Source organism: Dryobates pubescens, chromosome 9 (assembly GCF_014839835.1).
Source record: "Dryobates pubescens isolate bDryPub1 chromosome 9, bDryPub1.pri, whole genome shotgun sequence".
NCBI lineage: Eukaryota > Metazoa > Chordata > Aves > Piciformes > Picidae > Dryobates > Dryobates pubescens.
Genome location: NC_071620.1, coordinates 18,548,200 through 18,571,403, shown reverse-complemented (window position 1 = coordinate 18,571,403; position 23,204 = coordinate 18,548,200).

The following is a 23,204-nucleotide window of genomic DNA, read 5'->3' as shown; positions in this document are numbered from 1 at the left end:
AGAGCCTCCAAGGGAATAATTGCCTCACTACGGGGAGTGCAAATTGTTTGGCATCTGGTCTTTGTGCTGTCCTTTGCTTTCTTGTAACTGGTTGACATCAGCACACATTAAGAGCAAAACTGATCAGCTGCAGAGCCAAGAGTTTCACAGTCATTCATTTTTCTCCTAAGGATATTAATAGCAAAATAGCTGAATGGCTCACAGAGTGCTAATGGGACAGAGTGTTTGTACTTAAGTACTCAATGTAGGCTAGTCAAGCTTTTAGGAACATGTTTAGAATATTTCTTCACACAATTTCTGTTATTTCAATGAATGTTTATTTCAGAAGTGACTATATTGAAATGGTTTGTGCAATAGAACAACACACTCTAATCCTTTAAATGTATTTGGGAAATTCAAAGCAACTGCATACCAGAAAATATTGAAATAAGATCACAGAAAGTAAAATTAAACAAAACAAAAGAGGAGATGGGAAGGGAAGGGAAGGGAAGGGAAGGGAAGGGAAGGGAAGGGAAGGGAAGGGAAGGGAAGGGAAGGGAAGGGGAGGGGAGGGAAGGGAAGGGGAGGGAAGGGAAGGGAAGGGAAGGGAAGGGAAGGGAAGGGAAGGGAAGGGAAGGGAAGGGAAGGGAAGGGAAGGGAAGGGAAGGGAAGGGAAGGGAAGGGAAGGGAAGGGAAGGGAAGGGAAGGGAAGGGAAGGGAAGGGAAGGGAAGGGAAGGGAAGGGAAGGGAAGGGAAGGGAAGGGAAGGGAAGGGAAGGGAAGGGAAGGGAAGGGAAGGGAAGGGAAGGGAAGGGAAGGGAAGGGAAGGGAAGGGGAAACTTCTGAAAGTGATATTTTGTAGATTTTTGCAGAAAAGCATTGCATTCAATGCTTTATGAATTTCACATTAAATAAAAGTGTGATAGCAATTTCTAACTCATTGGATACTTCATTAGTTGTGAATAAGTGTGCATCTTGCTGCAGCATTTTAAATATCAAAATATAGAGCTAGTATATATTAGTTTCTTATGGGATTTAAGAAGAAGAAATGTATGTTTAGATAATGTTCACTGGGAACATAAATAGTGAAAAAGAAAAAAAAACCAAGAAAAAGAGGCAGAGAAATCTTAAAATTCTGATTTTATGCATCTCAGCACTGCACAGTCATAATCACAGCATGTAGGTAAATGCTGAAAAGCTTCTCAGTAAATAGGTAGAAGCCTTAAGCACTACTTGAGAGTGGACTATTTTTCAAGGTTTCAGTTCACTGAATTCAGTAACAAAAGATTGTATTTAATTATAAATGCAAGTCCAATGTTTAAACTTCTAAAGGTCCTTGAGTTGAAAAAAAAAAAAAAAAAAAAAAAAAAAATAAAGAAATAGAGAAAATAAGCTCTGTCTTGAGTCTATATGCATTTAGTCTACACATATCTGTTCAAGGTGATTTGCATCTGAATATCGTTCCATCAGGGTTGTTGCTTTGCCCAGCAACACAAAGTATTTGACTAAAAAATTAGTTTTCTAAATTGTAAAACACCTTGTTGAACAAAAGCTCTCTCTTGTGTGCTATGTGTGAAACTTCTCCAGGTTATTCAACTGGGAAACATTTTGGAAGTCACCTCCTGAAGAAAATATTGTTCTTATCATACTGGCAACAAACATCCCAGTCCTAGCCGTTATAAAAGTCACTTGTTAATTTTGACAGATTCAAGGAATTAAGGATAAAATTCTATAGATAAGAACACTGATATTTTTTTTCTCTTCATATATTTTAACAAATTTTTTTCTTCTATGTATCAAAATGGCACAAACTTACAGAGACTTCTTCTATCCTCCTAAATTCCAACTGATTGCTTTTAATAATATTTATTCATGTGAAAATAAATTGTAAATCAGACACAGAATCACAGGATTTTATGGGTTGGAAGGGGCTTCTAGACATGATTGAGTCCAACCCCCCTGCCAGAATAGGATCAGAGAATCAAACGTAGATCACATAGGAATCCATCCAGATAGGTCTTGAAAGTCTCCAGAGAAGCCTCTTTGGAGAACAGCCTCTTTGGACAACCTGCTCCAGTGCTCGGTGACCCTCACAGTGAAGAAGTTCCTCCTCATGTTGAGGTGGAACCTCCTGTGCTGTAGTTTACATCCATTGCCCCTTGTCCTATCACAGGGTGCAACTGAGCAGAGCCTGTTGCCTCCCTTTGGCACCCAGCCCTCAGATATTTATAAACATTTATTAAATCACCTCTCAGTCTTCTCCACTCCAGACTAAGCAGCCCTAGATCTCTCAGCCTCTCCTCATAAGGCACTGATCCAATCCCTTAATCATCCTCACAGCCCTCCATTGGACTCTCAAGTAGATCCCTATCCCTCTTGAACTGGGGAGCCCAAAACTGGATGCGATATTCCAGATGAGGTCTCACCAGGGCAGAGTAAAGAGGGATGAGAACCTCATTCAGTCTCTTGGACACATTCCTCTTAGTGCACCTCAGGATCCCATTTGCCCTCTTGGCCACAAGGACACATTGCTGTCCCATGGATATTTTGTTATCCACCAGGACTCCCAGGTCCTTATTCACAGCTGCTCACTAGCATATTGCCTCCTAACCTGTACTGGTGCAGTTTATTATTCCTTCCCAGGTGCAGGACTCTGCACTTGCTGAACCTCATTAGATTTCTCTTTGCCCAGTCTATCCAGGTCTTGCTGAATGGCTGCACAGCCTTCCGCTGTATCAGCTAAGTCTCCCAGTTTGGTATCGTCAGCAAACTTGCTGAGCAGACACTCTGTCCCCTCATCAATGACACCTGAAAGTTAAAATATGTACAAAAAAAGATTGCATTCACAAAATGCAAATACTCTAACACAGCTCATTGTGATAAGATTTAAGACAATAGATTAATATTACTTAGAAGAGCTCCTTTTTCTTTAAGTATTACTTGCATGTTGCATTGTTATAATGTCATATAATAAAACATAGAGGGGGAGGTAAAACTAGAGCTTTAAGATCCCTTCTAACTTAAACCATTCTATGATTCTATGAATTTCCTTTATTATTACTAATTTTTAACATTATTATACAATTTAAACAACCAACCAAGCACCCAAACATCTTTCTCTTTTTGACTAGTGCATCTTCTAGTAATACTTAAATTTTTCATTTTCTTATGATCTGGTAATTTTATCCTAAAAATCCTCATGACAAGCGATAGGTCTTAGAAGTCTTTTCTAGCCAAACCAATTCTATGATTCTATGATTGTCATTAGAGAAAAGTTTATTATTCCTTACAGTCTTATTTTATCTATTTCTACAATATGCAATATATACATGTTAAAAATACAAGAAACTGAAAATAGTTGTAAAAAGGCTTTTTTCTTCATATGAAACTTTGAGCCACCTTAAAATACCATGTTACAAACATATTTGTCATGACTGTAGTTGAAATTCAGAGGAAATAAACCAGATATTCAAGGATTCACAGGCAAAAGTGCTCTTCATGTTGGCAGTCTCTCACCTTGCAGTCACAAGTTATCAGGTGTTACTCGCAGTAAAAGGAAATTGCTGTGGATTGTTGTTTGATGCATAAGTATTTGCCATTTAGTACCAGCAGTGTCATGAAATAGACTGTGACCCCAGATCTTCATGGCAGTCAGTTTCACTCGATTTGTAGTATTATGGGAAAAAATTTGCTTTTATTTATGTACAGGGAATAAAGAAAAAAAGTTTGACAGCTAATCAAGGTAATTCATAACACATTTTCACTCCAGAAATGTCCTTAAGTGTTAAAACACAGAGGATGACCCTCAACCAGTAACACGTAAAGGAGTGACTTCAACATCAGGGTAAAGCCTGAAGTTCTGAACTTAGAAACTGCTTGTTTTCCTACTTTAGATATGATCATCTGTGAGTATCAGAATACAGCATGAAATCTCTTCAAATGTAAAGTGAAAGAAACAATTTTCAGTTTAAAAATACTGCAATTGTTATGAACTATATGGACAATGGATCCTCTAAGCAGAATATTATTCATTTTTAATTTTAAAATTTCTATTCACAGAATCACAGGGGGTTAGGGGGTGGGAGGGATCTCTGGATAGCTTCAAGTCCAATCCCCCCGCCCCCCAGAGTAGGACCATAGAATCTCATGCAGGTCACATAGCAATTCATCCAGAGGGGTCTGGATAGTCTCCAGAGAAGGAGAGTCCACAACCTCTCTGGGGAGCCTGTTCCAGGGCTCTGTGACCCTTACAGTAAAGACGTTCCTGCTCACATTGAAGTGGAACTTCCTGTGCCATAGTTTACATCCATTGCCCCTTGTCCTATCACAGGGCACAAGTGAGAAGAGCCTGCACCTTCCAACGCTCAGCCCTCAGATATTTACAGACATTTATTAGATTCCCTTTCAGTCTTCTCTTCTCCAGACTTAACAGCCCCAGGTGTCTCAGCCTCTCCTCACAGGGCAATGTTCCAGGCCCTTAATCATCCTTGTAGACCTCTGTTGGACTCTCAAGTAGATTCCTATCCCTCTTGAACTGGGGTGCCCAGAACTGGACACAACATTCCAGGTATGGCTTAATCAGAGCAGAGTAGAGGGGAGGAGAACCTCCATTGATCTGCCAGCCACACTCTTCTTAATGCACGGGACATTGAAAATCAAGATTAAAAGCATATTTGTAATTTTAAAAAAGTTTTTCAGTTTAACTTTAAGCTTAACTTTGGGAGTATGAGAACACATTAGTGTGGTTAAATAAGAATATCCAATAGTGGAAGTTAATGTGAAAATGAATAAGAGTTGAGATGGTACAAGTGAGAGCAGCCTACAGTTAGTTTAAATGTGTAGAAATATAAAATGTGGTGCCCATCTGCAAGCTTCTTCCCAGGGCTAAATTCAGAAGCCATGTTTTCAAAACACTCTTTCTGATGGTTCCCTACAGAGAAAGGTCAACTAATATTTAGTGGGAAGGCTTGACACTATTTTTAGAATGAGAAAGATTAAAATTCACAATGTCACATCTGAAGACTCTATCATCATGTGAGACAGCAAGAACAAGGATGCAGACAGAACATTTTTAGAATGGGATTTAGCAGATGCATGAGGATTAATAGCTGTAAGAGATGAATGTATTCCAAAAACTTGTCTTAACAGGAAGACTTTGCATTAAGGTAACTACTGAATTGCCCTATCATAATTATCTTTAGATCCATTACAGAATATCTGAAGATAATAAATCTGAAGGCTTACTACACATAAATCATCCAGTGACCAAGCTTTTCCCTCATGTCCCTGTGATCAAGTCATTCTTCATTTGGTCAAATATGGGATATTAATCTGGATTTCTCCTGAAGTCTGTTGTACACCAATGGCACAGGATATATTAAGGAAATAAGGGTGATGGTAGCCCCACCCCTGGATGTGTTTACAGCCAGGCTGGATGTGACTCTGGACAACCTGATCTGGTGGAAAGTGTCCTGGCCCATGGCAGCAGGGGTTATAATTAGATGATCCTTGAGGTCCCTTCCAACCCTGACAGTTCTGTGTGATTCTGTAAACAAATGTAGTATGTTAAAATCAATAAATTTCATAGACTGAGGAAGCAGTAAGTAATTGAATTAAAATATCTTTAAACTGCAAATAAAACTCAGTTAAACTCTAAAGAGGATTGACAAATACCTTTAAATAATCAAAACAAGAAACTTATAAATTAATATCAATTGGAAGCTAGGAGAAGACAGTGCTGCTTCTAGGGAAAGCTTGCACATTCCTCAGTGTTAGTGCCTTGGGAAATTCCCTCAGAAAAGAAATAAAAATAATTACAAGCATGCTGACAACTTCAAGTAGAAATTGCAATTTATGATTCCCACTTAGCACATGGAGAGCAAAATAAATATACAGACAGGAACAGGATGTTGTTATAACACAATGAACTTTAACAAAGACACTATATATAGGTTAATGATAAGATTCATTTGCTCCTTTGGAATCGCTGACTGTTCAAAATGCTAGAATAAACTCAACTTTTAAAGGATGAAGTGTGTTTTTCTAATTTTGAATACTGTTAGTGTTCATCTACTTCTGAGCTCTGCATGTTCCACACAGATTTACAGTTTTCTGTGTGCAGTCTAGGCAACCTCTCAAAAGTTTATTTGATAATAAATAGAGAAAGAAATACTGACAGAAGGTTGTAGAGAGGTGGAGTCTGACCTCTTCTCCCAGTTAACAAGTGATAGGATGAGAGGAAATGGACTTAAAATGCACCAGGAGAGGTTTAGATTGGATATTAGGAAAACATTTCTTCACTTGAAAGAGTCATCAAGCACTGGAACAGGCTGCCACAAGAAGTGGTGGAGTCACCACCCCTGGAGGTGTTTGAAAGACATTTGGGTAAGGTGCTTAAGGGTGTGGTCCAGCAGGTTTGTACAAGAAGATGTTAAGTTATGGTTGATCTTAAGGTCTTTTCCAAACAGGTAATTCTATGATTCTATATTTCTATGATAACAGAAGAGATCCTATTAATTTTCATCTAGATGTTATTGACAACATGATGGCACTTACTAATCTGATGGGACTTCCCATAGTTTCTCTTTCCCTGCTCAACTTTTTTTTTTTTTTTCAGTTTTAATTCATATCCCACCCAAATTAATACCAAACCTTTCACAGCATTTTCTCTATTTCTAGTGTTCCAAGGTGAAATGAGCAAAAAGAGCTTTTGCAAAGAAAATTCTGCTTTGGTATTCTGTATCCTCTTTCTTGGTTTTAAATTAATGTATCAAGCTATTTCCTGCTAAGGGTAAATTATCATCTTAAACTACTTGATTTAAATATTTAAAATCCTTACCAATTTTGAATGTAATAGACTTTCATTCTTTTGTTCTCCCTTTACTGATTCCATATATAGCTCTACCAAGATGTCCTTCTTCACATATTCTATTGGTTATTTGTAGCATTTCTCAATACTTAGTAGCATATAAAATAAAAATACAGGATTTTATCTATTATTTTCAGAATTCTGCACAAAATGTCTGTCTTGGGTGCAAGTGTCCAGATGTTGATAGTGAGGGACTGTGGGTCATATCTGTCAGGAGAGGTCCGGGATGGACACCTTGAGTGAGGTGATTCTGCCACTTTGCTCTGGTGAGACCTCAATACAGGAAAGATATGGACCTGATAGAGTGGGTCTAGAGCAGAGCCATGCAAATGACCAGGAGATTGGAGCACCTCTGCTACAAAGACAAGCTGGGTGACCTGGGGTTGCTCAACCTGGAGAAGAAAAGGCTCAGGGGAGACCTAATAGCAACTTTCCAGTACCTGAAGGGGTCCTAAAAGAAGGCTGGAGAGAAACTTTTTACAAACAGTTGAAGAGGAGTAAGAGAGTGGCTGGATGAGTATCTGTCAATGAGCCAAGATCCACCCATCACAATATTGTACAAGAATGGACAGTGAAGCTTCAGATCAATCAAATATGTCTTCCCTATAAAATAAGGCATCTATATAAATGCCTCAAATAACGAGTACCAGCTATAGGCTAACCCACATGAATCTTCTTCCCGTGAACTAATCTAAATTCACATTCAGAATGTTTTCAGCATAACAGCTGAATTCCTCCTTCTGCAGTTGTGAGACTCCCATTACAGGTAAAAAAAAAGAAACAGCACATAAATACAATGCTTTTCATCTATAAACAATCTTGTGGTTTTGGTTTTTTGTTTTTTTTTTCTGGGGGAGTTGTTTGTTTGATTTTTTTTTTAAAATATATCTACTAAGACAATCTGTGCAGTAGAAAACTTGTTCACATCTTTTAGCAAATTATCATCAAAGAAAATTTGGTTGGTGACACAAATATGGATACACAAGGTGACAGAATCATAAAATTGTTAGATTTTCCAGTCATATAAGTTATAAGATTTTCTTCCTTCAGATATTTTGTTACTAATCATGTGTGTTGGGTTGAAAATCTGCCCCCCCCAACATTAAATTTGCCAGACCATAGAATCATAGAATCAATAAGGTTGGAAAAGACCTCAAAGATCATCAAGTCCAACCTGTCACCCAACACCTCATGTCTACTAAACCATGGCATCAAGTGCCATGTCCAATCCCCTCTTGAACACCTCCAGGGACAGCGACTCCACCACCTCCCTGGGCAGCACATTCCAATGGCCAACAGCTCTCTCTGTGAAGAACTTGCTCCTTGGAAGCAAATGAAAGCTATATTTACAAGCAAAACTGCAATCTACAATGAAATGCAATTAATATGTACAAAACATACAGCATTTACAGTATTTACAGATATTTACAATTAATAAACAGCACAAGGATCCCCCTGGTCAAAGACCAGGGGAAGCTAATAGCTTCTCCCTCCCTTACCTCCTTATCCCCCTGTACATAAAAGGGACAAGAGAAAGTGTGGAGAAGTTAGAACTTAGCCAAAACAATGTAGCCAGGGTCAAGCAGAAGTGAGTTAGTACTTCTCCCAGAGCAAAGAAGTGAGAGAAGAGAGAAATTGTTTTACAAACTAAATCTTACGGTATATAACTCTCCAATGGGATTGTTTACAACTATCCTTATTTTCCTTTTTACACCCAATAGTGATTTATTTATATTTTACTCCTTTCTGTTCAAGATCTGTGAATATTTTTTAAAGGCATAGCCTGAAACTACCACAACATGAAAATAATGAACTGCCAGTCACTTTTCTTATTAGCTACTTGACTTAAAAAATCATTAGAGAATATTATTTTCATTATAATGACAGTTTATCATTCATCTTCCTATATTGTGTGAAGGAAATGCACTTCCAAATGTTGCAAGAAATCCTCCCAATGAGTTATGCACTAAAGGAATATCTAAGAATGTATTATTTCTACTTTTCGCTACTGATATTTAGTGATAAAAGAAAAATGGAAAAGTAAAATGACTCACTGATCTATAATATCCCTTATTTGAGACAGATGATTTGTGACAGTTTTTTCTTTGTCTCCTATACCTGTGTTCTCTGTTGTCACCTACTGTACTGAACTTCAAATATTTCTGTAAATCCCCTCTCTAGTCTGCCAGTTTATACCTTCAGGCTACAAAGTGATTGGCTATGTGCCTGGACATTGATGCCAAACTTCCAAGTATCTTCTAGGACAGTTAACTTCAACATGCTTGTTTCCACTGCTGGAGGAATGCTTAAACATTGCCAAAAGGCAGTGTTTTTCACTTTTTCAGAGGAACACCACAGCTCTTACATTTGTGCAAACCTATGCTACAAACAAGAATGGAAAAAAATACATTAGGTATCTGGAAGCCAACCGTTGTTGATTTTGATGAACACCTGTGCAGGAAACAAAAATCTCCCCTCCTTCAACCACCTGAAAAAGAATGTGATTGAGACAAACCACTCCACACTCACTAATTAATTTGCAATGAGGAAAATATTACTTGTTAATGTGCAAAAAGATTCTTAAAAACAGAGATTTCCCCTACATGGCTGTCATCATTTAAAGTCAAAGGCATGCACAGCCTTTTTATTGGAAAGGTTGTGTTTTAATGTTGTCAGCAGGCCAAATATCACTTAAACCACTCTAAAAACAGCACAAGATTTCATCATGAGTTTAATTCTCTTTTTCTTACCAAAAGTTTAGCTTCTGCTGCAAAAGTCCTTTTATTTTTTTTTTAATGGCCACTCTTTTGCACTTTTTTTTATTCTTACCAGTTTCTTTTGAATGGAGAAGATGTACCTTTGAGAAGAGGGCTGTTCTGTCTTTCAACATATTAAGTTAATAATACACAATTGTAGAAAGTTTCCAATAAGAACTCAATGGCAAAATGTTTATTCAGGGTATGCTATAGTTTAAGGACAACTTTTAAATTAGTTACATGATACCTGGATGCAATTTCCATTAAAAAGTGAAAATCTTTTAAGAAATTAAATAATTCCAGGGAATTATGTTTATTTGGAAATGGTACTCACTATCAGTGTGAGGATCCTCATTGGCATGTGAACTGAGTTGATGAAGAGAAGTATGATAGTAGAAATCTGCTATTTTATGCTGACTAGGGCTCAGAAAGAAATGTAAAAAGCAGTGAGGAATGAATTTTGTTAGAGAACCTTCTCTGGCAGAAAATTAATGTAGGATCTCACAACTTTGCAATCAGTTGCAGCTGTAGGTGGGAATATGTCAAATGAAAAAAAGTATACTTCTGCCCCTACTTTTTCTGTTTTATCTTCATATAATCTTACTTTCTTTCAACTTTCTGTCATTCTCTTGAATCACTTCTTCCCTCATCCTGTGTCTACACTAATGCATTTCTGAATTCCCTGTCAGCAAATAGTTTTTCTCCCTACTGATTCAGTCATTCTACTTCTCTCTCAGAAAATATGATACTCTTTAGACCATCTTATTCACCACAATATCATTTGTCCCCCAGATTCCCTATCTTTTATGTCCTTATTCTTTCCTCACTGTCTGGAAACTTTCAAGAAAGAAATTAAATCAAGGAGAGCCATATGTGTCATTTTTCAGGCTTGTGCTCATTATCCCATCACGCAAATCAGTACCAGTTCAGGTCAGTTCTAGCTATGGCTGATTCAAACTAAAGAAGAATAGATTTAGACTGGACGTTAGGAACAAGTTCTTTACCAAGAGGGTAGTGGAACACTGGGACAGACAGTCCAGGGAGGTGGTTGGGGCCCCATTCATGGAGATATTCTAGGTGAGGCTTGACAGGGCTCTGGGCAAACTGATCTAGCAGAGGATGCTTCTGCTTGCTGCAGAGGGGGTTTGAGTAGATGACCTTTGGAGGTCCTTTCCAATCCAAACCTATGAATCTATGATTCTGTTTCTTGGGGGGTTCAGAGCTTTTTGGAAAATAGAAACTGCATGTCCTCTCTTGACCACATACAACTCAGATTCAGTTTAGCAACAAATCTGTAAGGTCTATCAGAGGTCTCACCTGAACGTATGTAATTTTTGTCATTGGATTTGAAACACGCAAATGTGATGTAGCATTTTTTCTGAATAAACAGAGCTGGAAGTAAGTTGAAAAGCTATTTACTGAAAGCCTGATCCAAATATATGTCCAAAAAGAGTCTGTCCATTTCAAAGACCTCATTCACATTATAGGCATACTACTGTCTCTGCTTAAGAGGCATTCAAACCTCTCTTTCTACACAAACAAAAAACATCATCCTCTATTTTTCTCTCTCTTTTTTTCCCCCTCTATTTTTGGAAATTGTGGCTCCTTTTATGTCAAAAATTTTCATCAAGATGATGTAGCATACACAATTCACTCCAAATGCTGAAATTATCACCAGCTGAAAACAGCTTAAGAACAGGAATCATTAGGCGGCCTACACTCTCTATATTAGTATCTGCAGCAACTATAATTACAATTTGTAGCTTATAAATTTTATATGGAGCACCATCAGGAGCTGTATGACCTTCTAGGCACCTCTTTTCAAATCCAGTTATTTCCATACTCTGTCCTTCAAACACCCACAAATATGACTAAGTGATCTATTCTAAGCACTCCTATATTCATCAGGGCCAAGATGTGTATTAAGAAAAAACATTCATAATATCAAATGCTTATCTAAAAATTTTAGTGAATGGTTTGGGCAGAAAGGAGTAATTTGCCTGCAACTAATGTTTTTGCATTTTTTTTGATTGTTAGCTAAATTTGTAGGCCCCAGAATTATCCTGACACACATCAGGGATAATGATCTAGGAAAATTAAAAAGTGTGATACTGATTAGGTAAATGAAAAAAAAAAAAAATCTCTAGTCTGCATGAGACATTACCAAAAGATTTGATAATATACTCATAGCATTATTCAGTGGCAGACATTTTTCAATGGGAATTTAGATGGATGAAAATAGAGGGGAAAAAACAGAGCTCATAATTTTACAAATGTAGTCATACGTATCTACTGAAGTAATAATAATGGAAATAAATCTGCCATCTTGCAATCCCACTGAAGTGAGTAACCCTTTCATTGAAGGAAGATGCAAATGGAGAACTTTATTTGTACTGAAGAAGCTGTGAGTTCCAAGTGTTACAGTGAAAAATTAGTTTCCACTTCAACAATATAAATTAATTGAGCTCAACAACTTTCTCTATCCCTGCTATCTATAGTTCAGTTGCTAGTTGGTCACCTGCAGCTAACTAGCTGCAAAGTAGTATTAAAAAAATATAAAAATTAAAATCTCACACAGATAATTGAAAATTGTGAGGGAAGGGAAGGGAAGGGAAGGGAAGGGAAGGGAAGGGAAGGGAAGGGAAGGGAAGGGAAGGGAAGGGAAGGGAAGGGAAGGGAAGGGAAGGGAAGGGAAGGGAAGGGAAGGGAAGGGAAGGGAAGGGAAGGGAAGGGAAGGGAAGGGAAGGGAAGGGAAGGGAAGGGAAGGGAAGGGAAGGGAATTTCTTCTTAAAACAGAGATGGAGAATAAAATAACCCACAAACTATTACTTAGGAAAAATAATTCTTCAAATTTAAGAGGGAGAAAATCTAAATGATCGATGAATCAACTTTAGGATAACGTAATTATAGTCAATGTAAGCTGCTAAAAACATAAAACATGACAAAACAATGTCACTAGCAGGTAGTTATGTCTTTATTAATTACATGATCTTATCTTTGAAACCCATTAGAAATATTAATTTTACCTCGTGTACCATTTTCTGTTATCAACTCACCTCATGTCAGATTCAATTCTGTAGCAAGCACATTAATATTATTGCCACATGTAGATTTTGTCTTCCAGCTTCAGATGAGCACTTCCTAACTAGCTCTGTGGGGAAAATGTTTGAAACTCGTGGCTCCGTGAACCCTGTCACTGACATTGTTGTTGCATTGTAAAGTGCTGAAAGAAAATTACATTGCTGTTTCAGAAACAGTTATTTAAGTTGTATTTCTGGAGAGATGTATTATTTTGTCAGGATGACAGCTTAAAGGAAAGGTAGGGGTGCAGCATCTAGGCATTCCTACAACTCATTATCCTGGAAATACATGGATTACTGCAGCAAGAAAGAAACAACTGTATTCAAGAGTAGTCAACAAATCTCTGTGTGAAACAGTTGCTGTGAGAGGCTTGGAATGGGGAAAGTTGAAAGCGACTTTTGTGCTGCTCAAAGACTCACTCAGGCATGTTGGGGGTGAGGCTTCATCTCTCCAGTTTATTAAACTGGTTCATTTTTAATTAAGCAATAAGATATGGTAGGGCATAAGCTGTACTGCATTAATTCATAGATAGTGTGCTGCTGCTAGCTATGAAGCTGAAAGATAAGTCACCATCAGTGTAACTGGGTGTGAATTACCACCACTGAATGTTCATTTTGGAGTGCCTTATGGCTACTATAAAAAAAAATATTATTTGGAAACTATTTATATTATTAATTAAAGGTTTGCACAAATACAGTTTTGCTTTAAACCATGCTAATTTTTTTTCTGTTTTACAAAGTCCTCACATTTATTTAGCAAGGGAGGAATTCTCCTCTCCCCACACAAAGCCCGTTTACAACAAAGTAAGTGCCAAGAGGGGAAGAGAATAATAGCTGCTGTTTTCTGTTCTGCTATTCTATCAGCTTCAGTTTCTTTATGTAGGGTTTGTATGAAGAATTATAACAATATGAACCAAAAATATTAATAGTTAAAAAGAGTTTAGGTAAATCTTGGGAGCTGAAAATTTCTAGTTCTCAGCATATTATATTCTTCTTTTCCTATTTTACTACTGTAAATACTGAGTAAATCTCTTGCAGCACATCAGGATAAGTCCTTCTATTTCACAGAGCTGCTCTGTATTCAAGTAAGAGAACATTCTGTCCTAATCACACTAACTGGACTGTCATAATTTTGCAGAGCATTTACCTGCTTCTCGTCTCTTTGTCTGATGAAGATTTTATGTGTCACGTAGTGGAACCACAAAGAAGCTCCCACAAGGTGTGCCACCCTCAGTATTCCTTCTCTGAAGACCTTATATTTTATTTTAAAACACAGACACACTTTACTTACACCAGAAATTAAATGATATAGATGATCAGATAAAAACATACTAACAAAACAAATGAAAATGTTAAAAAACTCTTTCATCCATTCTTATAAGTTTCATGGTAATTATAGTTTGTTTGTTTTTGTTTTCTTCACTACTGTTCTTCCTTCCCTTGTGTCATTTGTAACATAGTTAGTACCCAATTAAAGAATTTCTGGCTTATTCTTCATTTTGAAGAGGGCACATTAGCACTGAGATGGAGCCTAATAATATAAGCTGGCAACAAGTTCTCTGTGTATTATCATCAAAAGTCAATTTCTGTGATAATATGAGACCGAACGTATGGAATGTTCTGCTTCTGGAGCACGCTGCATGATGAGATTTCTTTATGCCGGTGAAAACCAATTAACAACACAATGGGACATGATACAATGGAGTCACCCCATCTTGTAACAAAGCAATTATTGCATATTTTCCAAACATTATTTCAGGATATTTCTTTTCCATATGGTATATGAAAGAAAATAATTGGCACTGCTGAGTTGCTTGTCTGCCAAAAGTGGTCTTTGCTATGCAGTAATTCAAGGAACAAATAAGTTTTCATGTATGATTAGCTGACTGAAAGAACACATGAAATCAGTAAAATTTATTATTCATTAATAATTTGTGCCTGTGAATAAATTATTGTTATTAGTTTAGTGTAAAGTACTATTTTTTATCTACTTAAGAAAGATAGGTGGACTTTTTTTTTCAGTGTAGAAAACAGTATAGGAGTGCAGCAATGTCTGCTGGCAGTACCAAGGTTTCATATGGTCTGAAATCTACACATTGTGAGGGGTTAAGTAATCTGTTTTGTTTTCATGGAAGACAGTATCAGCCACAAGCAGGAACTTCATTAAGGTAAGAGCACTGACCCACTCTCTCATGATCACCTATACTGAAACTGCCACTCATTGCTAGAGCTCTTGTTCATAGACTGTTGAATTTGTTGATCCAATGTTAAATAAACACTGAATTTAAACTAAGCCCCAAATACACTGGACTTATAAATGATTAAATGTCCTTTCAGGGAAGAATCACAGAATCACAGAAATAGTGGAACAGTCCCTCAGGATCACCAAGTCCAACCAATAACCATTCACCCCTAAACCATATCCCCAAGCACCACATCCAAATTACCTTTAAACATATCCAAGGTTGGTGGCTCAACCACCTACCTGGGTGACCCATTCCAAGAAGGCAGCATTAATGATTTTACATTGTCCTCTAAGAAACTTTCAAAAGAACGAACAAAAATTCTGCATAATTCAGAAACAGTCTAAAGCTAAACTGATTTTGCATAGTCCTTAAAATCTAGTCATCATTATTTTCTCCCCATCTCATGTGAAACTTCAAAAAACCTAAAAAGTGATTGTTGCAATTTTTCTTTTCTTTTTTTCTGTTTAAACATCTTCAATCCTCAATAGCAACAAGGAATGACGCATTAATACTGGGTTTCTTTTCTATTTCACTAAGAGAAATGGTCGCATTTTACTGGCAAGCAAACTATTTTATCCTGTAATATTTTACTGATATGCATTCAGTACAGTGAAAGGCATCAGCACATCTCATATGGCCAGCAACAATGTTGATAATTGCTTCTAGTCATAAGCAGAACATGCCACTTTTACCTTTTTAGGTCGACCTTAAAATTGTTATTTGAATCCCTGATTTTCACAGTTTGTCTATGTTTTAAGAGCAGACAGATACTCTTTATCCCTTCTCAAAGGAGTTAAAGAGAAAAGAAAATAAGAAAAAAAATTTTAAAAAGTCCTCCACAGCAGATTGGAAAGAATTGGAAGTTTAAATGTAAGTATTATTTGTAACTACATACAATAGTACCAAAAAGCATATAAAATACACAAATCCATTGCCAACCTTGGCCATGCTACCCAAAAAAAAACTTCATTAGGCCAAAGCTGTCCACAAAAGAACTCCAAACCAGGCCAAAAACCCAGGCCTCAATTGCCCCTCCAACTATGCCTCTCTACCCGCTCGCTCCCCGCCCCCATACCAAGCCCAAATGGCATAGCTAAAAATTCAGCTTGCCAGATCCAGGCTGCTCACGGCTGAAAGCCTCAACTTTCCTGTAAATATGGTGCACTGAGAAGAGAACAGAGAGACAAAAGGGGCAAGAATAGATTAGAAATTTTTGTTTATAAGTGCTTCCACAGCTTACAGGAATGAAATGACAGAAATTACACTTTCCAGTCGATCTCTGGACCTTTGTGGTCCTCCTGGATTTTGTCAACTCTGTAGCTCTTAAAGGCATCCAGCCTTAAACTGTAATACATTTCTAGAACCAGAATGTTTAAAGTATGTAGAGCCAGATGCTACCATGCAAGAAGCGATAAGACTGGCTACTGGGGGAGTTTGGACAGGAAGTCACCAGACACGGAGTAACTGGAAAATTATTTTCGCTGGTGGTGACCAACATTAAAAGAGATAACTGAAAGCTGGTATGTAGCAGCATTGAGAGACTAAGGCTGATATCTGACATGCTCAGCCTTACAAGAAATACATTTTATTACTGATTAGATTAATAGGAAATTTTCTGTCAGCTTAACAATTTCAAATGAAGTGGTTTATTTTAACATGTAAAGAAAAATATTTCTGTTTGGGCTAAAATCTAAATATGATTTGCAAAGGAGGTATATCAGCAGACACACAAACGGATAAATATGTTGAGACAAACATGCTTTTCATGCTGGTTAGCAGAGACATTTTAGAGTTTAGAATCAAGAAAGTCTAGAAAAGAATTAAAGAAAAAAAGAAAATAAATAATTTGCAATGCATATGCCTGCAAAACAGATTGATAATTTCTACCTCAGCCTACTCTTCTAGTCCATATCTCATTCTAAATTTTTTATCCAATTAATTTGCCCATATCACTGACATAAAGCTAAACTGATCTTCTTGAGAGTTTTTTGTGCCATAATCACACAAATCTAAGATAATTCCATCACCTATACCTCTGCACTTTTAACATTGTGACTTTTTAATAAGCTTGACTGGTGCTGAGGTAATTAGTTTACAGCCATAACAAGGTTTGACTTGACTTCTTTGTTTGAGAAGCAAAACAATGTGGAGAAAAACAAACATTGATAACCAACATTGTAGTGACAGCAGTAGCCCAAATACATATTTGAAAACCAGATCTTCTCTTTGCTGTCCCTGGTCATTTTATGATTGGCACAGGATAAAATTTTCATGAAAGAATATTAGATGAATTGTAACGGGGTAGAAGAAGAGAAAAGTAGGGGAGAAGAAGATAGAACTGGAAACAAAATGAACCCTTCAGATTTCTGAAACAGACACTTGAATTTTAATAGAGGTGCAGAGATTCTAATGTGGCAGGTATGCTTCCCAGACTCTTCATGTTAAAATTAGCCACTTTTGTAAGGCTGCAGAGTAGCCACATAACATCCTAACATCCTTTAAAATAAAAAATCTGCACAATTATTCACTTGCCATGCATATTGAATATTAATGGCATTTAATACTGCAGTTTATTAACCTTTTACATTAGTGGTCAGAAATGAAACACGCTGGGAACAAATGCGTGACAGAAGGGAAAAATGTTTCTGACGGCTATTGGGCTCCATTTGACAGTTAATAAAAACCATCAAGTCCATATTATGTTAGATTAACCAAGATCTGGATTCCACTTGACAAGTCATTATTATTAAAGGCAAGTGGAGGGTATTTTCAAATACACCCTGGAGTGATGCATGTTAAAATATGTATGGCAAACTCTTGAATGTCAAGGACATTTTGTGCAGTGTATAATAGGAAACTGCAAGTAATGTGCAGTTTGGGAACTATTTTATGTACCTCTGAAGACCTCAAAGCATCACAATGCATGTTTTATTGAAGGCTGTCATCGTCAGTGCTGGCACCAACGGTATTGCAGATATTTATGAAGAGTCATCAGTCTGGCAGCTTCTGCTGAGGAAGAACAGAACATAACTAAATGGTCCATCTTTGTTTTCCTGCTTTCTGTTCATTTAATCACCTGTCTTCTTCTAACATCCTAATTTAGGATGCTGACTTTCACCTTAATATTCTTACTTTCAAATGCACCAAAAGCTTTCTAATTTTGATCTCGGTCTTGAACAAACCCCACTCTTTTCTAAAAGCCCAAAGGCCTCCTCATCCACCTTATCATCTATCTCTAGGTTTTGGTTTATCGATGTAAGGGATTTTTTATTTTATTATTCCTTTCCACTACTGTTTAAAGTCAGGATAGGATTTAGGGAAGTATTTCTTGGTGAAAAAATTAAAGAGAAAAGACTGTGTTGCAGTAGCCTAGGAACTGTACTTAGAAAGCATCTATAAGAAAGTCGGGGACAATCTTTTTTAGCAGTGCCTGTTGTGATGGAACAAGGGACAATGGTTTTAAAATAAAAGAGGGGAAATTTAAATTAGAGACGAGGGAGAAATTTTATAGCAAGAGTGGTGAAACACTGACACAGATGCCCAGAGAACTGGTTGAAACCCCATCCCTGGAAACATGCAAAGTCAGGTTGGACAGAGCTCTGAGCAGCCTGTTCAGGAAGAAGATGTCCCTGCTCATTGCAGCAGGGTTTGACAGGATTGCTTTTGAAGATCTCTTTCAACCCAAAACACTCTGTGATTCTGTGGTATACAGAAAAAAACCCTCCCCAAACCCTGATAGGGCTTTGTAGTCATATTCATAACTGACGGGACAAGGGGAAAGGGAATCAAGTAATGTCAGTGAAGGTTTAGGCTAGACATTAGGAAAAACTTCAATACCAGAAAGGTTATCAAAGACTGGAACAGGCTGTCCAGGGAGGCGGTGTTTTTAAAAGACACCCAGATATGGTGCTCAAGGATATGATGTAGTAGTGGCCTGGGTAGAGTTAGACAATGGTTGGATTTGATGATCTTGAAGGTCTTTTCCAACAATAGTGATTCTGTGATTCTGTATGTGTTTGCTATTCATTGGAATTGTTCTGTTGAATCAAAGAAAATTGCCTCAAATATAATTGCTATTATTATACTGAAAGCAAGTTTACCACAGAAAATCTCCTACAATATGCCCAACACCTCTGTCTCTGTCTCCTCTCTGTATAAATGTAATTCCTCAGTAAGTGGTAAAATACTAATGAAAATAAAAATCTACAACAATTATTCTGCAACACAGCAATATTTGATGCTAATTTTTATATTTTTCAATTTCCTTTTTAACACCAAGTACTTTAACCTTTATCTATCTCCAAGTCACTGTGGTGTGATTTCCTCCAATGTTTGTCAGGAGAAGATGTTTGGTTTTGAATGAACCTTTGTACTTTTGACATTAAATGTCATCAGTGTATGTCCAAACGAGTACATACTGAAATTTACGAAGTGATGAGCAGGAAAAAAAGAGCACAGGTAAAGCTTATTGTGAAGAGAACACTCTGAGGAGATGTTATTGCAGCCTTCCAATATTTGAAAGGGGCTACAAGAAAGCTGGGGAGGGACTTTCTAGCATGTCAGGTAGTGATAAGACTAGAGGGAATGGGTCCAAGCTAGAGGAGGGTAGATTTAGATTAGATGTCAGGAAGAAGTTCTTCACCATAAGGGTGGTGAAACCCTGTAACAAGTTGCCCAGGGAGGTGGTGGAAGCCCCAGCCCTGGAAGTTTCCAACGCCAAGTTGAATGTGGCTCTGGGCAATCAGATCTAGTGTGAAGTGTCCCTGCCCATGGCAGGGGAGTTGGAATTGGATGATCCTTGAGGTCCTTTCCAACCCTGACAACTCTGTGATTCTCTAATATTCATCTGGTGGCTTCTAGGATATTTGCCTGCTAAAAGGAGTGAAAGTGGCAAGGCAGAGCACAGAAAGTGCTTCTCTGTGTGAAAAATGTAAGAGAGTAATGATTTTTCAATTTGTCCACAGCTAATTCTTGCTTTTATCCCACCTTTTATCATGTTTAGAGATGGACCATTAAAATGATATTAATATTATTCTTTTCTGTTTATGGTAGTGTCATCATCTCTAAATTTAGATGATTTCCTGCAATTTGCTACAACATCTGCAAAACTGTAATACAAAGCTTATTGATCTCTGTTATCTTCACAAAAAAAGATGACCTTATCTTCATAATGGGAGAGGAATTTAAAGAAAATGTCCAATTTTTATACTCATTATTGTGATAACAAAGTAATTACCTTACTGTTCTTATTCTATTCAGTTTAGGATTTACAGAAGTTCTATCTATAGCACAACTTATGCTAATAGGATAAGAAGTACCACAGTGAATGACAGCTCTTCTTGATTCAATTTATTCATTGAAATTTTATTGAATATATAAAAGCCAATGCCACTCATTCATTAGCCAGTAGGAAATGATGTAACTTTAGTGAAATAAATGAGCTTGTGCCAATTCAGCAGCACTTGGAAAAGAAAACTGGTGTCATACTTCACCCAGATTTGTCACAAAATTGGTGGAAATCCTGGAAAATAAGGAGTCTATTGAACAATCCTTGTAGGTCTAAATGTGTTATTGTATGAATAAGGGAAGTGAAGTTGCTTTGCTCTGACAGCTCTTAATCATAACCAGTCCTAACATCTTTTGCTGAGACCTCATTTTGCTGCTTCCCAGGTCTAGGAAAGAACTGAAGGGTGTACTAGGAGTGGTGGACACTCAGTCTTTCCTAACTTAATTTCGAACTTACTAAGCACAATTATCTGAAACCATGTGAACGTGTCCAGAGAAAGGCAACAAGGCTGGTGAGAGGCCTTGAGCACAAGCCCTATGAGGAGAGGCTGAGGGAGCTGGGATTGTTTAGCCTGGAGAAGAGAAGGCTCAGGGGTGACCTCATTGCCCTCTACAACTACCTGAAAGGTGGTTGTAGCCAGGAAGGGGTTGGTCTCTTCTCCCAGGCAACCAGCACCAGAACAAGGGGACACAGTCTCAAGCTGTGCCAGGGGAGGTTTAGACTCGAAGTGAGGAGAAAGTTCTTCACTGAGTGAGTTGTTCATCATTAGAATGGACTGCCCAGGGAGGTGGTGGAGTCCCCATCCCTGGAGGTGTTCAAGAGGGGATTGGACGTGGCACTTGGTGCCATGGTCTAGTCGTGAGGTCTATCGAGACAGGTTGGACTTGATGATCCTTGGGGTCTCTTCCAACCTTAGTTATACTGTGTAAAATTGTAATTTATGAATATTTCTAGGTTAAAAATGTTAACACTTGGATTAAGATAGGAAAAAATTACTTTTAAAGTACTTGAAGATTTATAATTAACTCCAGAACAATCCTTATAAATCCAGAAAAATAATTTCCTGGGTTAAGACTGTAGGAACAAACACACAAACAATTTAATATAACACCTTATGTCCCATAATGGCTCATAATAAGTACCTTAGAGAAAATAACAGACTCAAGAGAAGCTGTATAGTGATCACTCATCTATCTATCCTGAACCAATCACATAGGAACTCTGTCAGCAATAGGTTTTCTCTGGAAATTACATTTAATGTCAAGGGATCGTAGAATCATAGAATTGTCAGAGTTGGAAGGGACCTCAAGGATCATCTAGTTCCAAGCCCCCTGCAATGGCAGGGACACCTCAAACTAGATCACACTAGATCAGGTTGCTCAGAACCCCATCGAGCCTGGCCTTAAAAACCTCCAGGGATGGGGCTTCTACCACCACCCTGGGCAACCTCTCTCTCACCACCCTCATGGTGAAGACCTTCTACTAACATCCATTCTGAATCTACCCATTTCTATGTTTGCTCCATTCCCCCTAGTCCTATCACTACCTGACATCCTAAAAAGTCCCTCACCAGCTTTCTTGTAAGACACCTTTAGATACTGGAAGGCCACAAGAAGGTCTCCTCAGAGCCTTCTCTTCTCCAGACTGAACAACCCCAACTCCCGCAGTCTGTCTCTATAACAGAGGAGCAATAGCCCTCTGATAATCCTTGTGGCTCTTCTCTGCACATGTTCTAGCACCTTCATATCCTTCTTGTAATAGGGGCTCCAGAACTGGATACAGTACTGCAGGATTCATTCTCCACAATGCTTTTTAATTCCCTCTTTTTTTTTTTTTTGACTTCACGATGTCCTTCAGCAGGCAGATCTATCATTTAATTATAAACTCTATGTAAAAAAGAAAAACAAAAAATCCCATTCTCCTGTTTGTTTTAAACCCACTGATAAAATTATCTCCTTTATCCTAGCTTCTCTGTTATGAGGAACAGAAAACAATCATTTTTTATCCACCTTTTCCTGGCAGGCAGGGTATAATATACCTTTCAAAAATCCTCCTAGGTCATTGTTTTCCAGACTAAAGAAAACGTCTCTTGTAGAAGCTACATTATACTTCTAATCATCTTGTCTTGCCCTTGTCTGTACTCTGCTTGACTTACTGCATCACCATTAATAGAATGTAACCAGCATTATGCATGGCTTTCAAGTGTGAGGACTGTATAAATTTGTAAGTGATACAGTGGCAACTCATTTTTCAATTCCTTCACAACAATTTCTAACGTTCTCCAAGACTGTTTGTTGCCTCTCAGCAGAACTTACTTTTTTTTCATGGAGCTGTAGAAAATAACTATATTTTCTGTGCCTCAATAGCTGATTTAGAGCTATCCTATTAGGCTGTGTACAGCCATATTTTATTTATTTTTTTTTTCATGTGTGTTTCTTTTAATTTGGTGGAACTGATTTTTAGGTACCATTTTATTGACCAGTCTCATAAAACAGAATAACAATTAATAACAATAATAACAATTTAATAACAATTTAATACCAATTTTCTAATTTTGCACAGAATCACAATCAGCACTTACAGGATGGCCAAGGGATCGGGCCCAGCCAGCATGGTTTCAGGAAGGGCAGATCCTGCCTGACCAACCTGATCTCCTTCTATGATCAGGTGACTGCCTAGTGGATGTGGGAAGGCTGTGGATGGAGTCTACTTGGACTTCAGCAAGGCCTTTGACACCGTCCCCCACAGCAAACTCCTGGTCAAGCTGTCAGCTTGTGGCTTGGACAGCAGCACTCTGTGCTGGGTTAGGAACTGGCTGGAGGACCGAACCCAGAGAGTGGTGGTGAATGGTGCCACATCCAGATGGCAGCCAGGTGCTAGTGGTGTCCCCCCAAGGATTAGTGCTGGGCCCCATCCTGTTCAGTATCTTTATTGATGACCTGGATGAGGGGATTGAGTCCATCACCAGTAAAGTTGCAGATGGCACCAA